At 41.6% G+C, this 27,557-nt stretch overlaps 1 protein-coding gene across 7 annotated transcripts in view; it reads left to right on the top strand.

The window, feature by feature from the left end:
* Positions 1 to 27,557, top strand: part of STARD13 (StAR related lipid transfer domain containing 13) — a 221,877-nt gene that overhangs the window by 122,213 nt on the left and 72,107 nt on the right. Inside the window, exon 1 of one of the 7 annotated variants that reach the window (XM_065901732.1) lies at positions 3,770 to 3,825. The exons of the other annotated variants lie outside the window; for them this stretch is intronic. The gene's annotated coding sequence lies outside the window, so the exon portion shown is untranslated. Of the gene's footprint in view, positions 1 to 3,769; positions 3,826 to 27,557 lie in introns of those variants that run through there. 7 annotated transcript variants of the gene reach the window in all.

Here is a 27,557-nt window from a genome sequence, read left to right on the forward strand (position 1 = left end):
GACAGTCTGGTGCCTGTCACCAGTATCTGCCTCAGCTTCCCAGTGTGTGTTCTCAGCCGCTCGGTCACACCCAAGTTTTTGTGACCCCATCAACTGTAGCCCATCAGGCTCCTCCATCCATGGGGATTCTCCAAGCTAGAATACTGGAGTGGGCTGCCATGCCCTCCTCCAGGGCATCTTCCCAATCCAGGGATCGAACCCAGATCTCCCACATTGCAGGTGGATTCCTGGAGTGGGTTGCCTATTCCTTCTCCAGGGGATCTTCCCAACCCAGGAATCGAACCGGGGTCTCCTGCACTGCAGGTGATGCCTCATGTGTATTTCAGATGTCTGCATATAGAATTTCATTCTATGAAGACACCTTAATATATTTGTAAGGTCCCTGTTGGTGGGCATTTAGGTAGTTTGCAGTCTTTGGTGATTACAAATAATACTGAAATGAAAACTTGGGGGGTTTTCTTTTGTACATATGCCTGCAAATATCTCCAGAAAAAAAAATTTCTCAAGGTAGTATTTTTTTATGGTCTCACTGTTTGACATTCAGGGACCTCATTTCTCCAGCCAGGGATCGAACCCATGCCCCCTGCACTGAGAGCATGGAGTCTTAGCCACTGGACTTCCAGGGAAGTCTCTCAAGGTAGTATTTTCTTTGACTTATCTCCTTTGACTCTCTTGGCTATGCAGCTGCCTATAGAACCCTTCCTTTTTTACCCTCATCCTTCAAATTTGAGTCTTTATGACCTGTTGCTTAAATTATTACAATAGCCTCCTAAGTGTTTCAGTCTGCCCATTCTCTCCTTTATGCATGTGTGCATGCTCTGTCGCTTCAGTCGTGTCCAACTCTTTGTGACTCTATGGACCGTAGCCCACCAGGCTCCTCTGTCCATGAGATTCTCTGGGCAAGAATACTGGATTGGGTTGCCATGCCCTCCTCCAGGGGATCTTCCCAACCCAGGGACTGAACCTGCATCTCCCACATTGAAGGCAGATTCTTTACTGCTGAACCACTGGAGAAGCCTCACTCTCTCCTTTATAATCAGTCCTAAGTAGGGTTTCTTGATTTCACTGCTCAGATTATGTTATACTCAAGCTCAAAGATCTCCAAAGGCTCATGACTGCTGGTTGAACTTAGTATAAACTCGCCTTGCCCCCTCCTGGCTATCAAGACCACACCACAGCATGGTTCCTCCTTGCCTTGGGAGTCTCATACCCCCGTGATTCTCCCATATGTTCCCTGTGCTTCAGCAAAACCAGATGGTTCAGTTTCCGTAGCTTGTTTTGTCCCTTTCTCTGTGCCTTTGAGCTCATTCTTTACTGCGGGAGACTCCTCCTCTTTCAAGTGTCGTCCCTCATCTCTGCCCATGCAGATCCTCCCCAAACTTGAATGCTACCACCCCAGTCTTGTTTTCTGCTTCTCCCACCCCCCACTCCCCAAACGATGTGATCTCTCCGCCGTGAGCCCCAGCTGCACTCTCCCTCCCCCGCTGTTCTCATATCCTCTTTTGGATTGTAATCCTTCGTGTTGCCTGTGGTAAATCTGCTGCTGCAAGCATATATCTGCTGCAAGCCTCGTAGAATTCCTTGCATATCATAGAAGTGCAAAAGGATTCATTAGGTTAAATCTTCACACTCGGTAAATTCTCTTACCCCAAATTGATCTAATCCTTCAGCTTGTGGGAAAGAGATCGTACACCTGAAGTCATTATGAAAGTAGGTTAACTTTCCAGTGCATTTGGTCAAGAAGTCAAAAACACTCTGGCAGTGGAAGGCAGGCTGAGTAGGAGTAGGAACTCAACTCATCTGCCTTTCCTTGCCCCTGGAGGGATCCACAGCTGTCCCTGACACAGCCCACACGGAGCAGAGTTTCTCTGCATTTGGAAAGCTTCTTGCCAGCCACAGCCAACAAGAACTTCCACCTCCTATTAGGAAGAATTTACTCTTAACAATCCATGTACTTTCATTAAAGCGATGTTTGTAAACATCCTGGTTCTTGACTCACACTCATGTCAGCAGATGGCATTCTGTTGGGAAGAAGTGAGGAAGGGGAGATGGTTAGGGGTGAGTGTAGAAGGCTAGATCAGATCAGGGGTCCACAAGCAAAGATCCTCTCTTTTGAGTGACCCAGAAAGCTTCTTTCCCCACACAAACCTCGCATTTGACAGTCCTGGAAGGACACACGTGGAGTCTCAGCCTCGAAGAACCTGGTTTCCCAACTGCAAGCCTGGGTTTCTCACTGTCATCTGCAATTCCTCGTTTACAGTGAGTGGCTCTTATCTAGTTCAGTTTCTCACTCATTTACGTATTCAGTGAACACCAATTGTGTATGTCCCTGCTCTTAAGGGACTCAAAGACAGATGAGACATGATGGTTCCCAGATTCTTTTGTGAAAATGTGGAAGGACAACTAAGGTTTCAGACTTACTACTCAACCCCATTCTGACCTGTACTTACCACATCTGCCCTCACTGTAGAGCTCAGATATTCAAAATCTGAGTTATTATTATCTTCAGCATGCACTTGGTACCCTGAATGTTATTCCCAGAATCTTTTTATCTTTACCTGTCCTTACCACAGGCAGTGGTATTTCGTTTGGTACCATCCTTTGCCAGATTCAATATTAATAGTATTTAATATTCTCTCTATTGTTGAAAAGGACAATACAAAAGTTGAAATAGTAACAACAACATATTTTATCATCTTATTTTAATTTTGAAATCACCCGCCTGGTCTCTGGATCTTTACCCTGTGCCTTTTTTGTTTGGGGCCACTGTCCAAGAAACAAAACTCTGACTTGAATCCAGGTCTTCTGACTCTGGGTCCTGGTGCCATCTTCAAATCCTTAGCCTTATTTTAGCAGCACTCACGAGGCTATTTGCAATAGACATTTAGCCTTTCTACCTGATAAGGTTTGATTACTGTTGACTGTGCAGAGTATGTAAACCTGAAAGTGTACCCTATGCCCTAGTGATTCCGGAGCAGACTGGTGTTACATGGTCAACTATACTTGGTAGAGCAGTCTTCTGTCTCTCTTGAACCTGAAATGCATCCCATCCCTTCTCTTGACTCACCGAGTTCATCAGTAGCATGAGTACCAGCAGACCCTGTCTCTCAGGGGTTGCAGTGTCATCTAAATGTGAATGATGACCTCTGTTTTAGGATAGAAAAGTGCAAGCACACCAATCTGATACTCTTTTATTTGGATTTTTTTTTTTCCATTTTCTCCTTGGAATCAGTTTTCATAATTTTAACATGTTAAAAAATATCCGGTCACGTGCATGTGTGTGTGTGTGTGTGTGTGTGTGTGTGTGAGAGTCACAGGCATCTTCTTTTGAGACTCACTAGGCTTGGAAAAACCTAAGCCTGGTGAGAATGCTTCCCCCTGCCCTGTGAAGTTTCAGGTCAGCTAACCGTGGGGTTTGTTATATAACCTACACGCCAAGCACTGGCACGAGGGGACCTCAGGCAAGGATCACCCCTCTTGGCTTGTGACAGACGGGCAGCTTTCTCCTCTAATATGTGCCATAGCTACAGAGCCAGATTGGAAGGAGAGGATTTATAGGAAATCCAGCTGTGAGTTTTCGGGGTTTTTTTTTTCCTCTTAGAGCTGGAGGCGGGGCCAAAACCAACCTCAAACCAGGCATACCATTGATCAGGCTAGAATGATGTGGAACACAGTCTCACAGACAACAGCTAAGCACAGGGGAAATATTAGCTGGCAGAGATAACGAAGAGGAAACACTCAGTGACAGACGCACCATCTGTCAGTTTCAGAGAAGCGATTTTCAAGAAGGCAGAAAATGAAGAAGAGAGTGGTTTTGTTTCAAAGGTACAGCACAGCCTTAAGGACGTTTTAAACAAAGTGAGCCTGTATTTCATAGAAGAGGTCCTGGCGGTGGGTAAGACAGCAGTTACTTCCTAGCTGTACTGGGAGTTTTTGTTATTGATACATAAAGTTTTCTTTGTAGTATACTTGATATCTAGAAGGACAATCTTTTAACAAGAGCTTGATTTAAAATGGAAATCAATGTCTCATTTTGATTATTCACTTTAAAGACATTGGAAAGTTACAGGTAGATATTTATTTACTCTATTTAACCTCAGAGAATTGCTTTTATTGTTATCAGAACTGTCTTATTTTTTTGAACTATGGGCTAAATTACTGGAATCTTTCCTCAAAGGTAATTTAGTGAGAAAGTGCCATCTCTCAGATTTAAGAGGCTGACAGAAAATGCTGTCTATTGGATCTTTACTTCCCTGGGATCAGTTGCATTAATAGCCATAACTGTGATCTAAACTTCTACGTGCCTTTCCTAATAGCATTATTGTGTTGATGTAGTTTTTAAAGGAGGCTGCTTCTTAATCTTCTTTATAAGCTGCTAGGTAAAACAATCCTGCTGTGTGTGTTTAATACATTTTCAAAGGTGTTAGTTTTAGAACAAAGTTGAACTTGTGCTGTGTTTGTTACTGTATGTTATATCTAAGTAGTCTGCATTTGATGTCACGTGTCATATGTTTTGTTACGCTGAGATTTGTCTAGTTCCGAACAGGTCTAAAGCAGCGCTTTGGACTCATAAGCTTATATGAGCAATAGCAAGAAGTTTTGAGTCGGTTCACAGGAGCCCCTGAATTAGAAAAAGGCAGTTCTCTTACAATTCACACAGGCAAAAGGGGCTCATCTTGCCTCAGCGTTAGCCAACTGTCTAGTCCAAACCAGAAGTGGAAGCACTGGCTGTAAACTCGCAAAACCACTCAGTGTTATGGCCCAATATGGATGTCAGAACTTTGTAGCATGTGTGGGAACATGGCTGCAGTCCAACGTCTGGAATCATTTATCTTCTGGGAGAGTCCAGAAGACAACTGCTTCATGCATTTTACAGAAATCCTAGCTGATTGATTTCATTTACATAGGGCAAGCATAGTGACTGATGGTGGGGCGACCACAAGTGGGGGAGAAGTATTGATCTATTTCTGCTTTTCCTGACATCCTGATCTCATTAGTGTCCCGGCACCTTTGAATGAGATTGTGCCATTACGAGCAACCATATGGTTTCTACAGGGCCCTTTCCACCCGTTTCATAATAAATGCCACATTGATGTCTTTTCTCATTGCGGGGAGTCAGGAACTGAAAGTTGAACATTTGTCTTACTGTCTTTTCAGAAGTTTAACCTATTTCCTATTAGATTTGAGGAGTGAGAGAAAGAAAATACCAGTAGAAACAGTTCTCCTTAGGCTCATCGCAGCTTAGGCAGTGAGATTTTAGAGATGTGTGCAAGATGGTCTTTCTGAAATTCTGGAACATACTCTTCGGGATGCATAGACTTGTATCTGTGTGTGAGGATATCAGCTTTGCCAGCCAGTATTTTCTGGAGAGCTAAGTTCACATGTGCTGACATATGCTGACTTGTGACAGGGTAGCATCCAGATCTTTTTCTAACTTGTGAAAGAATATTTGCCAGTTTCTAACAATACCCATGTCAGACTGGGTGAAGACATTTTGAATTTATTGCAAGGACTAAGGTAACAGTCAGAAGTCTTGGATTTCAGCCACTACCCTTATGCTGCCTACTTTGGTGACCTTAAGGAAGATAGCTAACCTTTTAAGAAATCTGTTTCACTGCTTTAAAATATAGTGGATATTTCTAGCCATCTCTGATTTCCAGAGACACTTCAAATGTCAGCAAGATATTAATAATGTGTCTTGCTCTGTTACTTTTTAGGATATATGTCATTTATGAAGTAGCCTCTGTTTCCTTAGACTGGAAAAGCTGAAAAATTCTGGGTCACTGGAAAGAAGATTCTGTAATTTTACACAGTAGTACTTTTGTTTGCAACAGCTACTCTTGAAGATGCTTGTACTGATCTTTTTTCTTTATGTGGAATTATCCTTTGATTTTCTCATTACAGTTTCTAGCATTGTGAAATACCAGGCATTCTCCCAAACAGGTTGAAGTTGTAGAAGTTGGGTTAAGATTGGTGCAATGCTGCTTTGGTCTAGTATGGTTAAATATATATAATTTTTAAAATTTCTAATACAAGAAAATAAATGATAGTGCAAACTAGGTTATCTAATATTTTCTAACATATATATACCCTGGTGGCTTAGACGGTAAAGTGTCTGCCTACAAATGCAGGAGACCCGGGTTCAATCCCGGGGTTGGGAAAATCTCCTGGAGAAGGAAATGGCAACCCACTCTAGTATTCTTGCCTGGAAAATCCCATGGACAGAGGAGCCTGGTGGGCTACAGTCCATGAGGTCGCAAAGAGTCGGACACAACTGAGCAACCTCACTTTCAGTTTCACATATATACACACACACACACACTCACACACACATATATATATGCATATAAATAGTGGCTCAGATGGTAAAGAATCTGCCTGCAATGCAGGAGACCCAGGTTTGATCCCTGGGTCAGGAAGATCCCCTGGAAAAGGGAATGGCTACCCATTCCAGTATTCTTGCCTAGAGAATTCCGTGGGCAGAGGAGCCTGGCAGGCTACAGCCTATGGTGTCACAAAGAGTTGAATACACTTAGCAACTAAACAGCAACATATAAAATATTAAAAGATAGGAACCCTTAGTGTGTTTTCATTTTAAGCCATTTTATTTGAAGTGATAAACATGAGAGCAAGTTAGGATAGTGCAAACGGCATCAGAACTCAAACCTGCCAATCTCAGCTGCCAATACCACCACACTCCATACAAAACCATCCTTCTGGGCACTCTTCTTATAAGTGCTGGTGATCAAATAATGTCTGTGGAATGAATGAACAAGTCAATCTTTTGGTATCTTTCTGAAGATACTATCTCGTTCATGGTATACTATCATCACACATTCTTCAGGATGGAGTCTGAGTATCCATCTGTGGGTACTCATTACAGTGTGATAGCATATAGACTGTTTTAGGCTGGTGTCTGTCATCACCAGTAGACAAACTGTTAACTAAGTTAGTCCTACATGAATCTTACTAATTGCACTTAGCTAACTAAAAAACAGGGCTTTCTAGGGAGCATGATGATAAAAATCTGCCTGCCAATACAGGAGATGCAAGAGATGTGAGTTCCATCCCTGGGTCGAGAAGATCCAATGGAGCAGAAAATGGCAACCCACTCCTGTATTCTTCCCTGGAAAATTCCATAGACAAAGGAGCCTGGTGGGCTGTGGTCCATGGGGTCGCAAAGAGTCAGACATGACTGAGCACACAGCACATGACTAAAAATTAAAGCTATCCATCAATTCTCTCTGTTGGGAGAGAGCCTTGATATATTTGTGACTAGATATATTTTAAAAAGAAAATATAGTCATCTTTTTGAGAAGCAGTTTGGCTGCATTTATGAAAACCCTCTTACCCAGTAAATCCCCTTCTAGGAAATTATCCTAAGGAAGTGGTTTTAAAAAAAAAATACACAGTAGCTAAAGCTTTCCTAAGACAGCATGATATTATTCATAAATAATATGAAAAATGGCAAATAAATTGACATTAACATTATCTTAATAATCATAATAAAGTTTTTAATAATCCACAAGCTAACTGATCAATGATATATAATTGTATTGATTTCAATGCTGCCTTTTATAGACTCTTTGCAAAGAACCAGGAATATACTTGAAGCCATCAAGTTTACAACTTCTTACCAGGCTTATAATTTGACTCCTCTCCCTTTTGTCTTTAATTTAGAAATTGTTGAAAATAAGGTAATCTCTGAGGCCAAAGTTTTAAAACTCTGTAAAGAAACAATAATCTTAGCATCAGGAGAGGCCTAAAAGGCCTGTGTTATCCATTTCTATTAAAAAGTAAACTGTGACTGAGAGAGATGGAAATTCTAGCTGGTTTAACTTTTTTCTTGAACTGAAGTTAAAAAGGGAAAACTTGAATCTACGTGTTAAATGACTATGAAGAAAACTATGTAAATTGTGGAAGCCTTTTATAATCCCTCATTTAATCTCCTTTTACATGGAATAACTGGCAGAAGTAAATCCATTTTATCATAATAGTTTCTGCAAGTTATATCAGGATAAACCACAGGAATACAGGAAGTAATCTCCTCTCAAATCAGGGCCCTGTAGTCAATTGAACTCTGAATTGACTTAGAAGTTTTACAGCTTCAGTGATAAATTGATCGGGGGCCTCACTGCTGAGATCTACTGTCCACCACTCACCTCTTTGTTCAAGAGGAAGGGTTTTATTTTTTCACTTCTTGGGATAATCCTTGAAATGGACCCCCGCTCATGATGCCCTTCCCTGAAGCTCTTGGTAAAGAGGCCAGATCAAAGAACTGCTGGTGGGCAGGACATTTCCCCAGCAGGCCTAGCCGCTTTGTCTTAAAAGGGCAGAAAAGCGTGTGCCTTCTTTAAAGACATTTCTAAATGGTCTTGTTGGGCATACTGCCCACCAAGTAACGCAAGTCCCTGCTTCAGAGCACTCCCTGTGTAAACAGTGAAGGAATGCCAACTTCAAAAAATGAATACAAACCCAGTTGATAAGCAGGCGAATAAATCCCCACATGGGCCACAATCAAGCCCAGGAGTAAATGTCAGAGCATCAGGTCAGGGGTGGAGGGAGCAGGGAAAGTGGAGCCCTGGGAGGGTCATCCTAGAGGAAATCTGAGTCTTCATACTCGGGAAAGCTCCTTGAAGTGGCCTCCTTCTTAGTTGAGCTGTGAGAGTGAGGAGAAGCACCTTCCCAGGGTAGTCTGGCGTGGTAGCCTACAAGCTGCCGTGGTAGTCTGCACCTTGGCGGCGGCTTTCACACGCCAGGCGGAGGTGGTCAGTTTTGTAGCCTGAGCCGAACCAGGCTGGTTGTCTGAACTAGAGGCGCATGAGAGAGCCAGCTGCTGAAATCCCCAGCCCAGGGAGCTCTGACAAAATACCAAGGAAGGGCGTGAGTGCAGCCAGCGAGCCAGAGGGGAGGGAGTTCAAGGCAGTAGTGCCCTTCCCCTTCAGCCTCTGCACAGGAGGGAGGCCCGTTACTTTGCCTACAGTCTGCAAAAGGCAGCCGGACCCTGTCTGAATTGTTGCTTGTGGGTCTAGAATTTAAGCTCACTCTACTGCCTCAGAGAAGATTATGCTCTAAAAGCTTCTTGGAATTACTGGTTCTGTACTTGCTGCAAGAGAACAATGATTTAGAACAATCTCCTGAGAACCACTGTTCTTTCCACATGTGCTTATTATCCTGCACACTGGACTGTTTGTACCGGGCCTGACCAGGGAGCTGCTATACACTTTATGAGCAGGTCTGGGGAGGAGAAACCCAGCACGCACATGAGATACCCTTGAATTAACCATAAATTATTCCATGAAAAGAACCCTTATGTAACATGGAGGCATTCTGTCTGCTGTTCTTTGAGTCTTGCAAGTACTTGAATAAAACCACAAGATGGTTAAACAACAATAGTGGGTGCTCAGTTTAAATAAAAGCAGTTTATTTTCAGTGGAGTGTCGAACTCCAAACTGACTTCTCTGTGCCAGGCATTACCTCAGAGAGAAATAAGATGTGTGTAGCTTTAGAGTTTACTACCAAAAGTCTCCAACTCCGTGTTGGTTTAAGCTATAATTTTATTTTTCTTTTCAGTCACCCTGATATTCACTGATTTGGTATTGGTATATTACTTCTGTAAAGGATCTAAATGCCTATCTTACTTCATTTCCCTTGTCTCGAGATCCATAGCTAGTAGCATTGTATATTGCATTTCAGCAAACATCTATTGATCATTGACTAAGTGTGAGGAGCTTGGAGAAGCAGACAGACCTGTGATGCCTGCTCAGGGATGTTATAGTCCCGTCTTTGGGGCAAATATGGATACAGTTCAAGGGAGAATGACTTTTATACTAATTAGAAGCATAAGGAGATACACCGTGGAGCACACGTTTAAATCAGCTGGAAGAATCGGAGAGCTCCATGGACAATATGACATTTGAGCACAGCCTGGAAACACCAAGAGATGTTAATTTAGGGCAAGATAGAAAACAGACGTTCAGAGATAACAGAATATATGTCAAAAGACATGAAGACTTTATTTTTAATGTTTATCTTTACTTTTTAAGTATTTATGTTTATCTGGCTGTGCTGGGTCTTTGCTGCGGCACATGAACTGTGTGGCATGTGGGATCTAGTTCTCTGACCAGGGATCAAACCCAGGGTCCCTGCACTGGGAATGCTGAGTCTTAGCCACTGGACCTTCAGGGAGGTCCCCAAACATGAAGACTTTAAAGTGATGTATGTGTTCAAGAATAGACACAGTGTCCCCCGGAGTGGTCAGCATGACTAGACTTCAGGGGGTATGAGGAGACAGCTACATCAGAAAACGGGCCTGAAAAGGCAATTGGGGTTAGAGCTTTGAAGGCTTTTAGATACTATTTCCTCAGTCACACATGGTTATTGAGAATTTATGAGGAGGCTGATTTTTAGTGCAAGTGTTTGTTGCTCAGTCGTGTCTAAGTCTTTGTGACCCCATGAACTGTAGCCCGTCAGGGTCCTCTATCCATGGAATTTTCCAGACAAGAACACTGGAGTGGGTTGCCGTTTTCTTCTCCAGGGGATCTTCCTGACCCAAGGATCAAACTGGGATCTCCTGCATTGCAGGCAGATTCTTTACTAGGTGATTTTTAACTTGTAATTTGGGAGGAATGTTCTGGTAAAAGGGTAGATTGGAGAGGAAGCGATGATACCATATATAGGTCCATCCATAGCCCATATCCCTCCATTCCATCAACAAATGGAATCTGTTGTGCGTCAGGCCCAATTTTAGGCTATGGAGATACATCAGTGAGCAAAATAGCAGAACGATATTTCCTGCCCTCGTGGAGCTTATGTCCTAATGGAGAAGACATACAGGGAACAACATAAATGTATATTTTAGTGGCAATTGATAAGGAAAATGAGTACAACAGGGCAAGATGGTATGAATGTGAGCAAGAGGGATTAAGTTTTGTGAAAAGGTGACTGGGGAAAGTCTCTTTGAAGAAGGGACTCAAATGAAGATGCAAAGGAAAGAGAATGGAAGAGAGCATCTGTGGATTCTGAGGCAAGAGCATGTCAAATGAGGAATGAGAAAAGGCTAAGGCTCTGGTGCAGGTGAGTCTGGGGTGCTCAAGAGATGACTGTCTAGTTGAGCCAGTCCTGGACAGAAGAAAGAGGAGGAAAAAAGGGAGATATTTCAACAAAAGCAACCCTCCGTGACTGGTGGGTTTGGTTAATAAGGAAAAGGTCAAAGAGGACTTGGGAGAGGGGGAGGGTGGGTTTACACCGAATGACTCAGGTCCAAGTATTTGGTGTTAAGACAGTTTTGTAGGGTGGTCTGAATGACCTCATCAAAGGAAGAAGTGAAATCAGCCATGAGTCAGTAAGTAGTATGGAATGAGGGCTGGGAACTGGTAATCAGTTGCACAGTTTGATCTAGCTGCTGAGAGGAATAGGAAAAGAACTCTACAGCATGTGAATAAAGGACAGATGAACACTGTTTTTAGCTTACCTGTGGCTTGTTTATCTGCTCAGCAAACACATATTAGCACTTACGGTGTGACTAGCGCTGTACTGAATGCTGAACATATGGAAGAGGAGTGTGCTTACTGACAGAGAGGACAGAATATTTCTAAATATACAAAATTTGTTCCCTTATTAGATTGGAGAGGGCTTCCCTGGTAGCTCAGTTGGTAAAGAATCTGCCTGCAGTGCAGAAGATTCAGGTTCCATCTCTGGGTCAGGAAGATCCCCTGGAAAAGGAAAAAACAACCCACTCTAGTATTCTTGCCTGGGAAATCCCATACAGCGGAGCCTGGTAGGCTACAGTCCATGGGGTCTCAAGAGTCGGACATGACTTAGCTGCTAAACCACCATTAGATTGGAGAGAATGAGATAATGTAATATTTAACTTCTCACAATAAGCTCATTCACAATACAGACAGTTTTTACTGGGCTGATTCTTAAGAGGTCCATATTAAGACAAAAACAAAACCAAAAAATGTACTCTTCCCTCTTGTATAGAGTTGATTCAATTAGAACCAAATAGTTGTAATTTTCAACAATTGTGTGTTGTGTGTGCACTCAGCCATATTTGATTCTTTGCAACCCCATAGACTTTAACCCTCCAGGCTCCTCTGTCCATGAAATTCTCCAGGCAAGAACACTGGAGTGGGTTGCCATTTCCTCCTCCAGGTGATCTTCTTGACCCAGGGATCGAACCCGCATCTCTTGTGACTCCTGCCTCAGCAGGCATATCCTATACCAGCTGTGCCACCTGGGAAGACCTGCTTAAATCTGTCTGTAATACTGAGTTTCCAATCAGCATGCTTTGAGGTGCATCTCATGGATATGGGTGCTCTAAATGGGTCTAGGGATGCTGAAGATACTAATCCCCTCAGCCTGGCTGAGTAGGGCCTGGGGTAGCCAAAGACACCATCTGGCTCTAGCAACCTGGTCATTCACCCCAGTGTGTGGTAAAAATGCAGCGTAGGCCAGGTTGAGAAGAAAAGGTTGGGAAGCATGTGATCAGAGATGGCCCTCCAATATGCCGGATCTTTACTCCATGTTTCCAAGCATAGTGGCTTCACACTCTCGAATGCACACGTCTATTAATAACAAGATTTTGAGCAGTATTCTCTATAGCTATCTGTAGTTTCTGCTTTGGGGGTGTTTTTTTGTTTGTTTTTGTTTTTGGCTGTACCACTCAGCTTGTGGAATCTTAGTTCCCCAATCAGGGATTGAACTCAAGGCCATAGCAGAGCTCTAACCACTGGACTGCCAGGGAGCTCCATGTATTTTTTACAAAAAATATATGTTCACTGTTATTAATTATCTCAAGTCATAAAGGCCAAAGATCATCAGCAATTACATACATCTTCATTTCAAACAATCTTCTAGAGAATTTCAATTATTCCAGTTGACTTCTTGTGAGGTCTGAACATATTTTCATTGTTCTTACCTTGTAGATCTGATTGCTATAGTCCCAGTACTGGAGGGAGGGAAATTTCAGCTTTGTCGCTTTCTTGTTGACTACTTGTGCTAGTAAGTAATATCATCTTCTCTCCATTCTTTCTCTGCAAGAAACTTTTTAAGTGACTTCTCCATTTTATGAAGTTTAGTTTGATTAAAAGTAAGCAATGTATTGGGCTTCCCTTGTAGCTCAGTTGGGAAAGAATCTGCCTGGAATGCAGGAGACCCAGGTTTGATTCCGGGGTCAGGAAGATCCCCTGGAGAAGGAAATGGCAACCCACTCCAATATTCTTGCCTGGAAAATCTCATGGACAGAGGAGCCTGGCAGGCTACAGTCCATGGGGTCGCAAGAGTCGGACACGATTTAGCAACTAAACGACCACCACCAAGCAATGAATTCCACATATTTTCTCAATCAGGTACATGTATGCTGCCATACATCATGACACTTGGCAATACTGAAAATGTGCATGGACATGTGATGACCAGTGCCCCCGTTCTCTGCGCTGTGACTCTCACGCGCCCTCAGAATCCACCAGCAGACTTGCAGCTTGAGTGAGGGGGTGTGTGTGCCCTGTGTGCTCAGTCATGTCCAGCTCTTTGCGACCCCATGGACTGAAACCCGCCAGGCTCCTCTGTCCATGGAGTTTTCCAGGCAAGAATCCTGGAGTGGATTGCCATTTCCTACTGCAGGGGATCTTCCCAACCCAGAGATCAGTCCTGCATCTCCTACTTGGCAGGCGGATTCTTTACAACTGCACCACCTGGAAAGCCTAACGCCTTGTATCAAACCCTGATATTGAATCCTGGCATAAAATTTTCTTAAAATATCAAAAAATACTTAAATATTTAAAATAGACACAAATGGAAATTTCTAATGTATTCATCTGCATCCTATTTTGGAGACCATTTCCCTCATGCCCTATAAATAGTCATTGCCCCTCTCCTTATCCTAGTGACACAAGCTATTATTATATGGTTCTCATCTGCCAACCACAGTACAGATACAAGCTCATTTCATCCTCACAGCCATCCTTTGAGGCAAGACTACTATCTCCATTTTATAGATGAAAAAACTGAGGTTCAGAGAGGTTCATTAATGTGTCCAAAGTGGCACTGGCTGTAAGAAATGGACAAATTTGAAACATAAGATTTTTGCCATCGTAATCACTTCCTTGCTTCTCTTAGGGCTAAGGCATTTTGCCATCTTGTGTCTAAAAAGCTTAGTCCCAAGAAATAAAAGAATTTGGAGTTCTCAAGACACTCTTTGGGGTAATACTGATATGGGTGCTGTATGTCTGTTTCTTACCTTAAATTCTAGCAGCATTATGCCTGGTTTGTATCCATGCCGCAAGCCTGGTTGCTATGGCGTCCTTCATAGTAGGAAAATATTTGTCAGCTCCAGGTGGCTGGAACACCAGGCAGGCTTGCTGATAGTTCAGTGAATAGGAATAATGATTTGGCGAGTTACAGGGTAGTAAGCAGAGAGAAAAACAAAAACTCCAGGGACTCTGATGAAATAGGCCAAGGATTTTCACACTATGTTTCCACCACTACACAACTTCAAGTTCAGTCAGTTGGGTTAGACAGAGAGACTAAATCTGCAAAGATGAAATTGGAGGCTACTGAAATAACATCCCTTGCTGTGAGTCCATATAATGCCTTAGAATAAAATGTGTTGTCCCAGTAAAATTAAGTTGCCATATCCAAAGTGGTGGCCACATTAGACACTTTAATTGTTGTTCATTGACTTAAATCATCTCCTAAGTCATGATTTATTCTCCTTGAACATGATTATCTCCAGATAATGTTCTCTTCCAGTAAGAAGGGAAGAACAAAGGAAAATAAATAAAACACAGTTTATTCAAATCTCATAAAAGTTCTTGCACAAGAAATGAAGAAGCATGGGAAAATAGAAGTTCTTTTATAAAAACAAGCTTTTCCTTGAAGTCACTACAAGATTGCAGTTCACATAACTTATTGGTATGTGTATATGTTTTTACAAGAGGGGGCTGTGTCACCAGAAAAATGTGACTCAGTCTCTACGGTCATTTTTTAATGACTAACAGTATATATAATATCCTTTTTTTTTAAAGCAGTTTATAATCCATTTCTCATTTTTAAAAAAAGTCCAGTTTTGCTTTCTCTGAAGAAGCCTATATCTTGGAATTGAGAACCATTTTTCTTTTCATCTTAATTCTTAACTATTTTAAATGTGTCCTATATTCTGCCCCAAACTAACAAACCATTAGAAGTTTGAAGAGTTTTGTACTAACAAACATACAAATTATAATTTATAATAAAGCAGTAGCATTCTGAATCCTTAACATGATGTTTAAGCGCCTTTGAACCTAAAAATAAATGCTCGTTAACCTATTTGATGTACTCTTCCCATAAAAGAATCTACATTTACAAGATACATATATCGGAGGGGGGAGTGGTTCTTGTATGTTAAGATTCAGTCAAAACACTTTTTTAAAGTGAAAAAAGTTAGTCTCCTTTGTAAACTGGATTTCATAGCAGAATATTCCCAAAATAAAATACTAACTATCCCTCCATATTTAAATTAAGATTTATTCACAGAAGTTCATTTAGCATACAGTTTTAAGGTAATAGCATTGTTTTTGAGCAATCTTAACTGTTTTTAAACAGTGAAGTAAATTTATGGTTCACAAGTCATCTGATTTTTATTTTTTTATTTATCAAGTTATTAGGCATGGGCTATGTTCATTGCCCCATTCCTGTGGCTTTTCTACTGAGTTGAGTCTATTGAATATATGTCCAGACTGAGGCAAGAAGGGACAGGAAAAAAGTATTTCTGTGTTCTTGCTTCTACCTAGGAAGAATTCTTTCTTTCTTTTTCCCTATATGAGTGAAAAGAAGCTCTAACAATCCCTGAGATCTCTGGGATAATTCTGGACTAGTAACTAATTGAAAAAAACAACATGAAAACCTCGACTTTAAAAGAACTTCTTTTTGCCTCAGCCCTGAGAGGGGGAAAAAAAGAATAATCCCTCTCACACTTAGTTAGCAGTGCTACAAGGAATTCTGACTGGCTTGATAATCACCATGGAGCCGCTGAGTACTTGGCTGGTAGATAGCTAAATGTAATTAATAGTACAGATTGTCAGTTAAACCTCCTCATTTATTTTACAGCTCTGTGTACTTTCTCTGTTCTGCCCCCTCAAGTTAGGGTCTTCTTCTCTAAGTCTCCTTGTTTGCCCCTCGCCTGGCTAGAACACCGCAGCAGGACCACTTTGAGCAGGGAGGCACCCTGAAGAGGGCTTCAGGCTTCAGGCTGTGATGGTTTGAATCCCGGCCCTCTGCCCGGCTGTGTGAACGCTTTCCTGCTGCTGGTCCCCAAAGTGGCGATGGTGATGTCTGTCTCAGAGTCTCAGGAGGGTGCAAGGTCACACCCGAAAAACCTGCTTCTGTGCTTCCTCTGGGTGTATGTCCTGTAAAAATGCTGTCAGTATGATGCCCTTATTGTTTCTGCTCCTCACCTTTTCCTAAGCTCCTGGAGACTTCAGTCTGCCAGGAACCCTAATGTCTCCACTAGAACCTTCAGAAGAGAGTCGAAACCTTTAGAAAAATATTGCCTGACGCTTCAGCTTTTCTCCTCCTTATCACTGACAATCCTCACTTTCATCAGTTCAAGTGCCATCACCTCTTTTTCTGCACCTCAGCTCCTCTGTTGCAGTGGTGACATATGCATTTAATGGCTATTAAGGTATGAATAAATAAATGGAGAAATTATGAGTGAATTTTTTCTTTCATTTGGTTGCTTTTTTAACTTATAATTTAAACCCTACCTTTTTTCAAAAAGTTTTGGAAGAGCTTTTCTGTTGATATCACGTGTTCCCATTTAGTTATGACTGAGGACTGAAACTGGATCAGAACCTGTGGTTTGCGTTATAGTGCCTCCACTGTGTGGCCTTGACACTTTTTAATCTCTCTGAGCATTAGTTTTTTCCTGTGTAAGATGGGGATGATGGTACCACTGTAGAGGTTGTTGTGAGGATGAAATGAACCATTGTATTGAGAGCATAAAGCATTTAGCATCAATGCCTGGCACACAGTGTCAACAATAACCATGCAGATACCTTCTAACACAATATTTGAGCGTCATAAGAGAGAATTAAAACCATAATTGAGTGGATGCTGTGGACCCTATAAACCTTCCTCGAACAATTTATATCAGGGAGAACTTTCATGAATATACATTTTGAACACTGTAATATTCTAGTGACAATATTTATTTCAAAGAATGCAAATTCTAATAACAAGTAAGGACGATTATGGTGAACAAGTTAATGAATAATGGAAGCAAAGTTACCAATATACTGTGTTAGCCTGTAAGTAGCTTATTCTCTATTTAGTAAATACTCCAAATATGGCAAATGTTTATCTCCAGTCAAACTACAAAATACCTAAAAGCCTTCACAGGCTGTAGAATTTTTTTTTTTTCTTTTTTGGCCTTTCTAATAATAACTATTTAGTAAGTTGCCCAAACAAGTTTTACTATAGCAGCATGTGCCTGATATGGTATCAGGTGTGGTGGGAATGACTGAGAAGTTGGAGACTCCAGTCCACATATTCCTGTGACTCCATTTCAGAGATAGCAGTTCAGGGCCTCACGCACTCAGGGCCAGATTGCCTGGCAGATTTGCAGGCTGAGTGCAGTGAGGTCATTTACCCAGATATTTTAATAACTGTCTTATAATAATTGAATGCCTTTAAAAATGCACTTTTATTCATCTCCCTCCAGTCAGAATCCTGTCTGTCTTCTTGTCTCTATTAGAATTGAATGGCAAGACAGAGAGAGATCAAAAATGGTACATTTAAGGATAAAATTGAAAAAAAGGAACCAGTTGGGGTTAATGTGTAGGACAAAGACGTAGCCACCGAGGCTATGGTTTCTCAGGATGCTTTGCTTGCTGTGTCAGAGACCACAGTATGAAATCACACAGACGTTTGGATTAGGACTCGTCAACAATGGTTTCCTAGCAACAAAGTGTTAGACCAACCCTAACTTTCCTATATGGGTTTTCTTGGATTCAGATAGCAGGGGTATGGCTAAAGCCTACAGTCGTGTAGCCCAAATGTATGTATGCTTTATCTTCTCTGCAGTCCTCTGACACTGTACCAAGGAGACATTGATTTCAGATACTGTCAGCATAACGTTTCATCTTACAAATCATAGCATTTTAGAGTCCTAAAAGAGACCTCATTTTATTGGTGAGAAGATTGGATCAAGGAGGTCACAGTGTTGTGGCCAAGGTCACACAGCTAGCTGTCGGTTTGATCATTTTATTTGGCATCTCTTGACTCTCTTTTGGAGCAAAAATTTATTCTATAAAAGTCTTTGATTCCTACAGGCTCTCTCTCTCTCTCTCCTTTTTTCTAATTTCCTGGATATATACATTTTTTTTTCCAAAAAAAAATTAAAAGGAAATTTTTATAAACCTCCTGGTAACAACAAGATGGACTATAACTAAGCAAATAGTTTTTTAAAGTTAAATTCAAGGTCTTCAGAATTACTTAGCTTACCATCTAATACCATCTATTAATCAGTGGTGGGCCAATCATCAAAGCTTCCTAAAGAAAAATACACTTAAAAAGTTGAAAATCATGTATATAGTTTAAGAAAAAAACATGGCTTCATTTTAGTAACTATTTAAGTCATAAGTTATTAAACTAAATATACCTTGTAAATTGTTTACAAAATTCCAAAGTCTTTTTGAGTATAATAATGCATTGAAGTAACACAGTTTTTTGCATGTTTGTTTGTTTTGAATGCTTGGATTTTTTTCTAAAAGAGTATGTTGTTTATATTGGGCACATTGAAAAATCAATGCAATATTACAACTTCATCCTCTATTTTTGGTCTATCATGATGGTGATGCTAAGAGCCACAGGCTTAAAAACACTTGGGGTTTTGTTTTCATGCCTATCTCAGTAAATCTTTAAAATATTTGTTAAATAAAACAAGCTCAAGGCAAAATGAAGCCCAAACAGGGCATTCATTAGCCACAAAGAACTTTAGCCAAATATTTACTCATGGGTTAATGTGAACTTACTGAGTGATCACAGGGTACCTAGTACAGTGAGAAGCTTGTTTTATCCTGGAGGGAGTTGGGCAGCTAAATTTTAAAATAACATAAATCTAGAGTTAGATTTGGAATCATCATTTTCGCAGTAGTATTTAAAGTGATTTAGAGTGGGTGGAAGTTAAAAGAGAGGTGAAGCTTAAGGTGGTCATTTTTTAGTCGATGAAATCCAGAATACTACCTCGGACAGTGCAGACAGGGAGCAAAGGGCACAGAAAGCCAGTCTGTAGATGGGAGAAGAATTGAGCCAATTAAAAAAAAAAAAAAATGTGCTTAGAAAGATAAAGTTGAGAACAGTGTCAAAATTTATGACTTGAGAATAGCTATGAACTACATACTATCCATAATAATGGCACCAATACATGGGAAAGACAACAGGGCCTTTCTTTGTTAGAAAGAGGCTTGTATACATCAACCAGGTCATAAAATACCAGTGTGCTGAAACACTAGTGCTGGACTCGCCATCTAGGTGCCCGCCAGAGGATAGCTTATTGCTGTAGTTCCCTCCTTTCTCGTTCCTCCCTCTGCCCCTTGCTCCATTTTTTTTAATAACTAAAAATCAGTTATAGCTAGAGAACTCCCTCACAGTCCAGTGGTTAAGGCTGTGTGCTTTCACTGTAAGATGCATGAGTTTGAGCCCCAGTTGGGGAGCTAAGATCTTAAAAGCCTTGTGGCCAAAAAAAGAGAAAAAATATTAGTTATATCTAGTCACTAAATACTAGTGTTAGATGACAAAAGCCACTTTGGAGATTCCAACCAAATTGTAAATGTACCTGCTATCACCTCTTGTGAATATACTAAGGAATTTTTAAAATCTTGATATGTATCTCTTCCTTATGAATGTTATTCCTGATGTTAATTCCTAAACAATAAAAAGGAAGGAAATGAAACATTTTTGAATGATAAAAAAAGTAAAAGTGTTAGTCACTCAGTCGTGTCCAACTCTTTGGGACCCTATGGACTGTAGCCCACCAGGCTCCTCTGTCCTTGGAATTCTCCAGGCAAGAATACTGGAGTGGTTAGCCATTCCCTTCTCCAGGGGATCTTCCTGACCCAGGTATCGAACACAGGTCCCCTGCATTGCAGGCAGATTCTTTACCGTCTGAGCCACCAGGGAAGAACCCCCTTTGAATGACTAAAAAAGAAACATAAATACAAGATATGGAGCTGTTGGCACCTCCTTGACAGGCCCTACACATCTGTCCCAGGATCCAGTCACAGTTAGTTTGAAAAGGAAACACCAGAGGTCACTTCACAGTCTTAAACCTAGAAATCAAGTTGAGTCTGAAAATAATTACAAATATGTAAGGGATCTTTAGGTTTTGTTATTAAGGCAAAAGTATCTTAACCACGCGTCATTCTCACGGACTAGTCTGATGGCGGCAAGAAGTTTCTTCATGGTGAGAACATGAAGCCAGAAAACCTTCCCACAGTCAGCATCCTCTCATTAAAGTCTTGATAACCCCAAATTGCTTTTTAAATGCCTCGTACTCTATAAAGCTGATGAGCAGTGAAATAAATCTGTTCAGTCAACGGAGATTGGGTTTATTTTCAGGGGTGGCGGGAGGTGGGTACATCAAAGAGAAGGGACTGAATTGAATCCTTTTCAAAAGAAATTATTTCACAATCTATCTTAGTGTGTGGTGCATATTGAAAGTTGGGTGCTTTCCATGAAAGCAAAAATGGACATAAAAGACAAGAGTTTCCTAGTGATATTTAGAGTGAAGTTGATTATGTGCATGTAGGAGCAAAGCATGCCAGAAATTTTTCTCAGAATTAACTTTCTGTTGTGCATTTTGATTTTTCATGTGTATACTCTTATGACTCATCCAACTTTCATTATTCCATTCAGTGAACACTGGCCAGATACCTGCTCTTTTCCAGGCACAAGGGGATAATATTTTCCAATCACGGGGGGATTCAGTGTCAGATAAGGTTGCAGTTCCTATCCTCAAAGTGTTACAGTCTCAGCCAACTAAAAGTATGTTTGCCTTGAGGACAAGATACTCTGCTCCTGATGCAGGCCAACCATGGCTCTCCTGATGCAGCATCAAGCTTCTGAGGTCTCCTGGGCACTAGCGCTTCCACTGGTGGGTGGAGGACAGGGCGAGGTAAATCACATGGCAGGTCTACCCCTGCGCCTTTGCACAGACCTCCTTGACTACCTCCAAGGGAGGCTGGGAGTCACCTTCCACCCGTGTGTTTGTTAAATACTTAGCTTGTCTCTGTTGTAATGTAGTTTTTAAATTCTTAATTTAAAAAAACTTACCATAGTAAAAATGTCCTCTTAGTAAAAAGCTGACTTGAAAAGCTAAGACTTGTACTAAATCCAATTTATATTAATGACAAATAGGGAGGTTAGTCTCAATGAAACAGATGCCCTTCCAATAACTTATTTTTGAGTAGGGCTCAGATTTGCACCATCAGACTTTTCATGAATGTGAGATTGATGAATTTGCTTTTTATTTTTTCTACCCTCCATCCTTCCTGAAGTTGCAAATTAGCAGCAGAAAAGTGGAGAATGGAATCAGGACCCTAGAGGTAAATCAAGTAGTAAAAATGCACAACTCAGGACATTACTGTAATGATGACCATTTATCTTCTAAGAAATCCAGAGCTGTCTGTGCTCGGCAGCTCACTCTAATATGGATGAAGAGGGACTCCTCTGCCCTCTGTCTGCCTTCCAGTTCGTCTCATCTCAATCCCCCAGTTTGAGGCAGTTACAGAAGAAGAACTTCAGCCACAAGTTGAAAGGACAGGAAGTGACTCAGAGTTCCCCCAGGGGTCAGGTGAGTGGGTAGTGAGGGAAGGCTGGGAGAGAGAATTCCAGATTAGAAAAGTAGCCCAGATGGGAGAGTGGCCAGGGCTGGAATTTCAGAAATGACAGTGACATCAGCATTCAGAAGCCTCCCCCACTTTCCCAGATGAGTATCTCTAAGCACTTCTGTGAGTCGTTTCCCATTTATTTTCACAGCATGATTGGAGGCAAGGAGGTGTCAATATGAAGCCTGAAAAGAATTATTGCAGACCTGGGAGCAGAGTTTCATAGGATGTTTCAGGCAGAATTTACTCATAATTTAGTGCAGTCTGGGTTTTACTAATATAAACCGTTATGCCAAAGAGAATTTTAAAACCTAGAACTCGTGAACCTAAGAGGTATGGATTTGTTCTTGTTTTTGTTTTTTGTTGTTGTCTTGGGACCATTTACTTCAAATTTGCTGATACCATTAGCGTGTTATGAAGTAAGTGACAGTTATGGAACATGTAATTAACAATATGCTGTTTAGACTATAAATAGAAACCACGCTTGACAGAGAAGAGAAGCACAGAATTTAAAGCAGTTATGAACATGAGTACCTACAGGACATATAAGGGTACGTTTTGTACCAAGAAGGAGGAAGTCTTTTAGAAACATCATCTTTGCTACTTGTAGTCAACTGCGGAATGTTTTAAAACTATACTTAGGTTCTTTAAGGGCATGTAAGAAAGATTTGAAAATTTCAAAGAAGAGATTAACCATTGGAATTTTAACATAATTCTTGTGCGCTTCCTTGACGAGGAGAGAGTTCTGTTCACTACTAAAACACTCTGTTGGAAATGTAGTAAGTGGAACATACTTCACCTTACATTTTAGTTCTGTTTAAGAGTTTGATTCATGAGAAAATGTGTGGTTCTTTCTGTTCCCAAGGTAATCCTCTCTCCCAGTGACTGTACTTTGAGGCTGTGGTGCAAATCCATGGTGTTCCTTTTTTTTCTTTTTTTTTTTAATGTGAATGAAAACAGTAGGGAAGGAAGTGTGGAGGTTTGGAATCTGCTGCTGCTTCACAGGTCACAGAGGAGCAGTGAGGTTCTTCCTCACTATCAGAGGCCAGAAGCATGAAGAAGACTATCATTTACTCCTTGCTCTAAGTTTCTTTGAGCCCCTGTGCTGGAACCTTCGTTGGTTTGTAACACAAACGTTAATCGAGCCCTTTTGGGGGGTCGGGCACTGTACTGGCACGGGATACACAAAGACAATGCCTGTGGAGGGAAACAGAAAAGCAGAATAAACCGGAAATTGCAGTGCCAGGTAAGTACCGGGCCAGAGGTACACAGAGGGTGCCAAGGAGAGACACCGGGAGACCCTTACTTACTTGAGTGGCGAGCAGCGGGTGGTCAAGAGGGACTTGGCAGAGAAGATAACTAGAGCTGAGAATTAAAGAAATAGATGGGAAAGGAAGAATAAGGCTTAGCTAGTCAGATCAAGTGAGAGAAAGTCCTTCTAGACTTAGGGAAAGTACCTACCAGGAGCAGAAGACGAGAGTGGCCAGAGGTGGCAGTTTCAGGGAGTTGATTGTACCACTGGCGTCCAGGGAATGTGCCCAGTTGAGACGCAGAAGGACACACCAGGTCCTTCACCTGGTCACTGAGTTCAAGAATTGTACGCTGTCCTCAGAAGTTTGCATTTTACTTTGGAAGGATTTGTGAGTTCTGAAGGGTTTTATGCAGTAGAGCGATCAAATTTGGGTTCCATCTCTGAAGTTATCCTTGAAGGATGTTGTTTGCATTCCTGAACAAAGTGCACAGATTGCCTTCAGAACATGAGGTCTTCTGCTCTTTTATAGAAATGTATTTCAGAAGGTCTTTGTTTTCAAACCAGCATCTTATACTGCTGAGCAGAAATTCTGCCTCCATCCTGTGATCTAAGCTCAAACTAACCGTCAGCTGCCCAAAGCCTGTGTGACTTGCAGTTTGTTCTAGTCAGACCTTTGGGTCCAGCAATGTCATCCTGTCTCAAATGGAGTTGGAATTCGCCCAAATTTCACAGTTTCTAGTGTTCAGGGAAGCCATTATTTTAAAATAATGATAAACCATCTCTCTAAAAGTGAAATTCTCTTAAATTTATATCTAAGTCCCTTCAGAGCCCCAGAAAGTCCATGATGGTGCATTTTGGAGCATTGGTCTTCTTAAAATTTAAGGGAAAGCTTTTTGCAGTCCTGTCCTCTCTATGGGTGGAAATGGCAAATAATTCATGGAGGACATCTGTTTATTTTCTTCTGCCATTTGAGTATGTCAGTGGGAAAATGTGAAAAGTACTCATTTCAGTTGATAATAATAGCTCCAACTTTTAAGTGCCTGCTCTTTGTCAATTTACATAATTCATTTTGTCCAACAAATGTCAACCAGAGTAAAGTCCAAAGCCTTGTGCCAGGGACCAGAACTGTAGCTGTACACAAAATGCCCTTCCTTGTCATGGAGTTTCTCTCACATGCTTCCAGCTACTCTGAAGTGTGTATGTAACGTTACACACATAATGAAGTTTGTTCAGAGACCCTCTGCAGGGAGCATATACTCTGTACTGCTCTCTACTGCTGCACTCAGGGTGGAGACAGGGGGGTCAATCTCAACTTGCTGTCTTCTTTCCCATATCTATTCCTGCCTTTACTTTATTCGTTAAAGAATTTCATTCCTTTCCCCTTGGCTACGTTCCTGTCTCTAGAATTGAACAAGGGCTAGAAATCATCACCACCATCATCAATCAATCAATCAATGTCCATATATGAGCTTGTTATTCTGTTAGTTATTAACAGTAGCCATAACAGCCACAAATCTACATTGAGTCCCTACTGTTTACAAATTCACTGTTCTCAGACTTTAAGTCTATAGAGAAATGGGAGTCACAGCTCCATATAATAAGTCAAATAACAATTCAGGACAGCCAGAGATCATGCAAGGGTAGAGAGCATAAGTGCTGTAAGGGTTTAGGGAAGGCTTCCTGGAGGAGGTGTCCAACAAGCCACATTTTCAAGGAAGGAAAAGCTTTAACTAAACAGGATAAAGGGGAGTGTCTTCCAGGCAGACCCAACTAAATCGATTGCCCAAAAGGTGACCTCAGTGTATCACACATTTTTCCTCTGTTCCTGAGAATCTGAATAGTCACGGCTGGGTGTAGTTATGTTTCAACAGAGGAGATTACTCTACTCCATTACTGTAGCGTGGTTGCATTTCAAGAGACACATCGTTTTACTCTGACTGAAAGCATGCCCACTTCCCTAGCAGTGCCGTCATGGTATGAGTGGATGATTCCCTTGGAGGAATGACTAGGGAAGCCTCAGGGAGCTGGCTGTTTGCCAGGACATATCCAGGGAGATCTTGGGTGGTCCAGACAGAACTAGGCTCAGATCTGCTCCTGAGGAGACCCAAGTCTTTTTGCTCATCCCCAGAACTGCCCTCCTTCTCTAGAAGATCATCTGGAAGACCTAAGCTGCGTGAGATCTCATGTCATTGATTTGTTACTGATTAAGATTGGAGCTGGCATTCAACCCATCCTTAGCTCCAGCAACAGTGGCAGCAGACTTCTCAAATGGAATGGAACAGGAAGATATGACAAAGCATGTGCCCCTCAGCCTGCTTCAATCAAGAAAGGAGAAAGCAAGAGAGCTTTTTACAGGGGCCAGAGGTACCTTCACCAAAGACCTTTGACCAGCGGTATCTGGAGGTCATTTACTATGAATAAATAAAAGGATCAACAGTCCATTCCAGTTGAGGATGAATGTCGAGCAATGTTGGTGAAATATGGGTACCCAAGGGATACTGCAACAGAAGCAGAACTTCTCAGCTCCTCTCCTTCAGCAGATTTATTGAAGGATGGTTGCTTGGAACACACTAGGTTCCAAGTACTCTGCCAGGCACTAGAGGCAAAAAGTGAATCAGGCAACATCTGCCCTTGAAAAGCTTGTAGTTTAATGGGGAGACAGATGTGTTAACAAGAGCATTTCAGTCTAAACTTGTAAGGACTAAAATGTACAAAAATCCAGAAAAGGACAAGCTAACCTGGGATTCAGGAAGTGACATCTTAGCTGAATCTTGATAGAAGAGTAAGACAGGAGAAAAAGAAGCAGGAAGAATGTGACAGACGAAAGGGAAGAAGCAGCACAAGCCCTTGTGTGGGACATGAGACCGCACCATGGGGCTGGCGGGCAAACTCCCTGCCATTGCAGCAGCTGACCCCAGAGAGGGCAGTGAGCCCCTGGAAGGAGGCAGGGGCCAGGTGAGGGGTGGCATCGTGGGCCAAGCCACGGGGCTGTGACTTTGTTCTGTGGGTGACAGAGAGGCACGAAGGAGTCCTAAGGAGAGTGATCCTACAGCAGGGGGACCTGTTGCAATAGTCTGGGGACATGATGAGGCTCTAAACTAAGGCAGAGAGAAAGGAGGTGGGCAGGTTGGAGTTTGAGAAGTACATTTAAGAGGTGAACTCAACAGGTCTTGAGGTTAAATTTCTGAGAATACAAAGAATTCATGAGCAGGGAGGAGTCTGTGAAGACCACCACCTCTTAGAACTAGACTCGGTTTATCCATTGATTTAACTGGATGCTTCTCACAGAACAGAGTCATCTGAGGCAGTGCTCTTTAAACTGAAGGTCATGAAGTCAGCTAATAGGTATTCATAGCAATTTTTAATAGAAAGGAAGAGAGCAGAAAATGTCATGTGACATTGCATATGTACAAAGTGCAATTATTGTTTTGTGAAACTTTGTTTCATTCTGTGGGTATGTGAGTACCTGCTCAAAACTATATGTATATTGTGTGCATGAGTGCTAAGTCACGTCAGTTGTGTCTGACTCTTTGTGACCGCATGGACTGTATCCCACCAGTCTCCTCTGTCCATGGGATTCTCCAGGCAAGAATACCAGAGTGGGTTACCATGCCCTCCTCCAAGGATCAAACCCGTGTTCTTAGGACTCCTGCATTGGCAGGCAGGTTCTTACCACTGGTGCCACCTAGGAAGCCTACATGTAGGATGTTTCTCGCTAAAGACTGTGGTCAAAACATTTGAAATTCTTACGCTATTCTTTGTCTGTGGTTTTGTCCGATTGTTCTCAAGTATGAATGAATATGTCCCAATCAGGCTTGTTGATCTTAACAAGGGGAGAGTGATTCCTTTGTGAAAAAAACAGGGAAATATTTTCTCACCATTATTCTTCCAAGACTAAATCTTGCAGTAATCTCTGGCCTTGGAATTCCCAAGGATTCCATGCAAAGGAAAGGGAAAGGGATGGCTGCCAGCAGGAAGGACTCTCCCAGTGCATTCTGGGACTGTGCCAAATGCCCCACCCTTCAGAAAACATCGGCAACACTGACATCTACACAGACATTGGTGCTCTAGGATATAATACCTTATTTATTATTTTTTTACATAGAGTTTTACAGTTTGCAAAATATGGTCACAATACATGTTCCCACATTTACAACAGGCCCTATGAGTTTGGAGGGACCTGAATATATGAAAAATGCTTTAGGTGTTTATTAGCCTGTAAATATTTAAAGCTATAAATATTTTCCTCTTAGTATAGTCATGCAGTCTTTCAGTCAACATTCATTTGCCAAGCTCTGGGCCAAGAGCTGGACGTGCAAATATGCTTTCCAATCTGGTAATGTGTACCTCCAATGTTATAATTTAAGAGGATACACAAATCTATATATTTATTTAAGGATGCTTGCAGTTTTAACTGTGACATGTTTATAGACTATTAA

The sequence above is a fragment of the Muntiacus reevesi genome, chromosome 11 (assembly GCF_963930625.1).
Source record: "Muntiacus reevesi chromosome 11, mMunRee1.1, whole genome shotgun sequence".
NCBI lineage: Eukaryota > Metazoa > Chordata > Mammalia > Artiodactyla > Cervidae > Muntiacus > Muntiacus reevesi.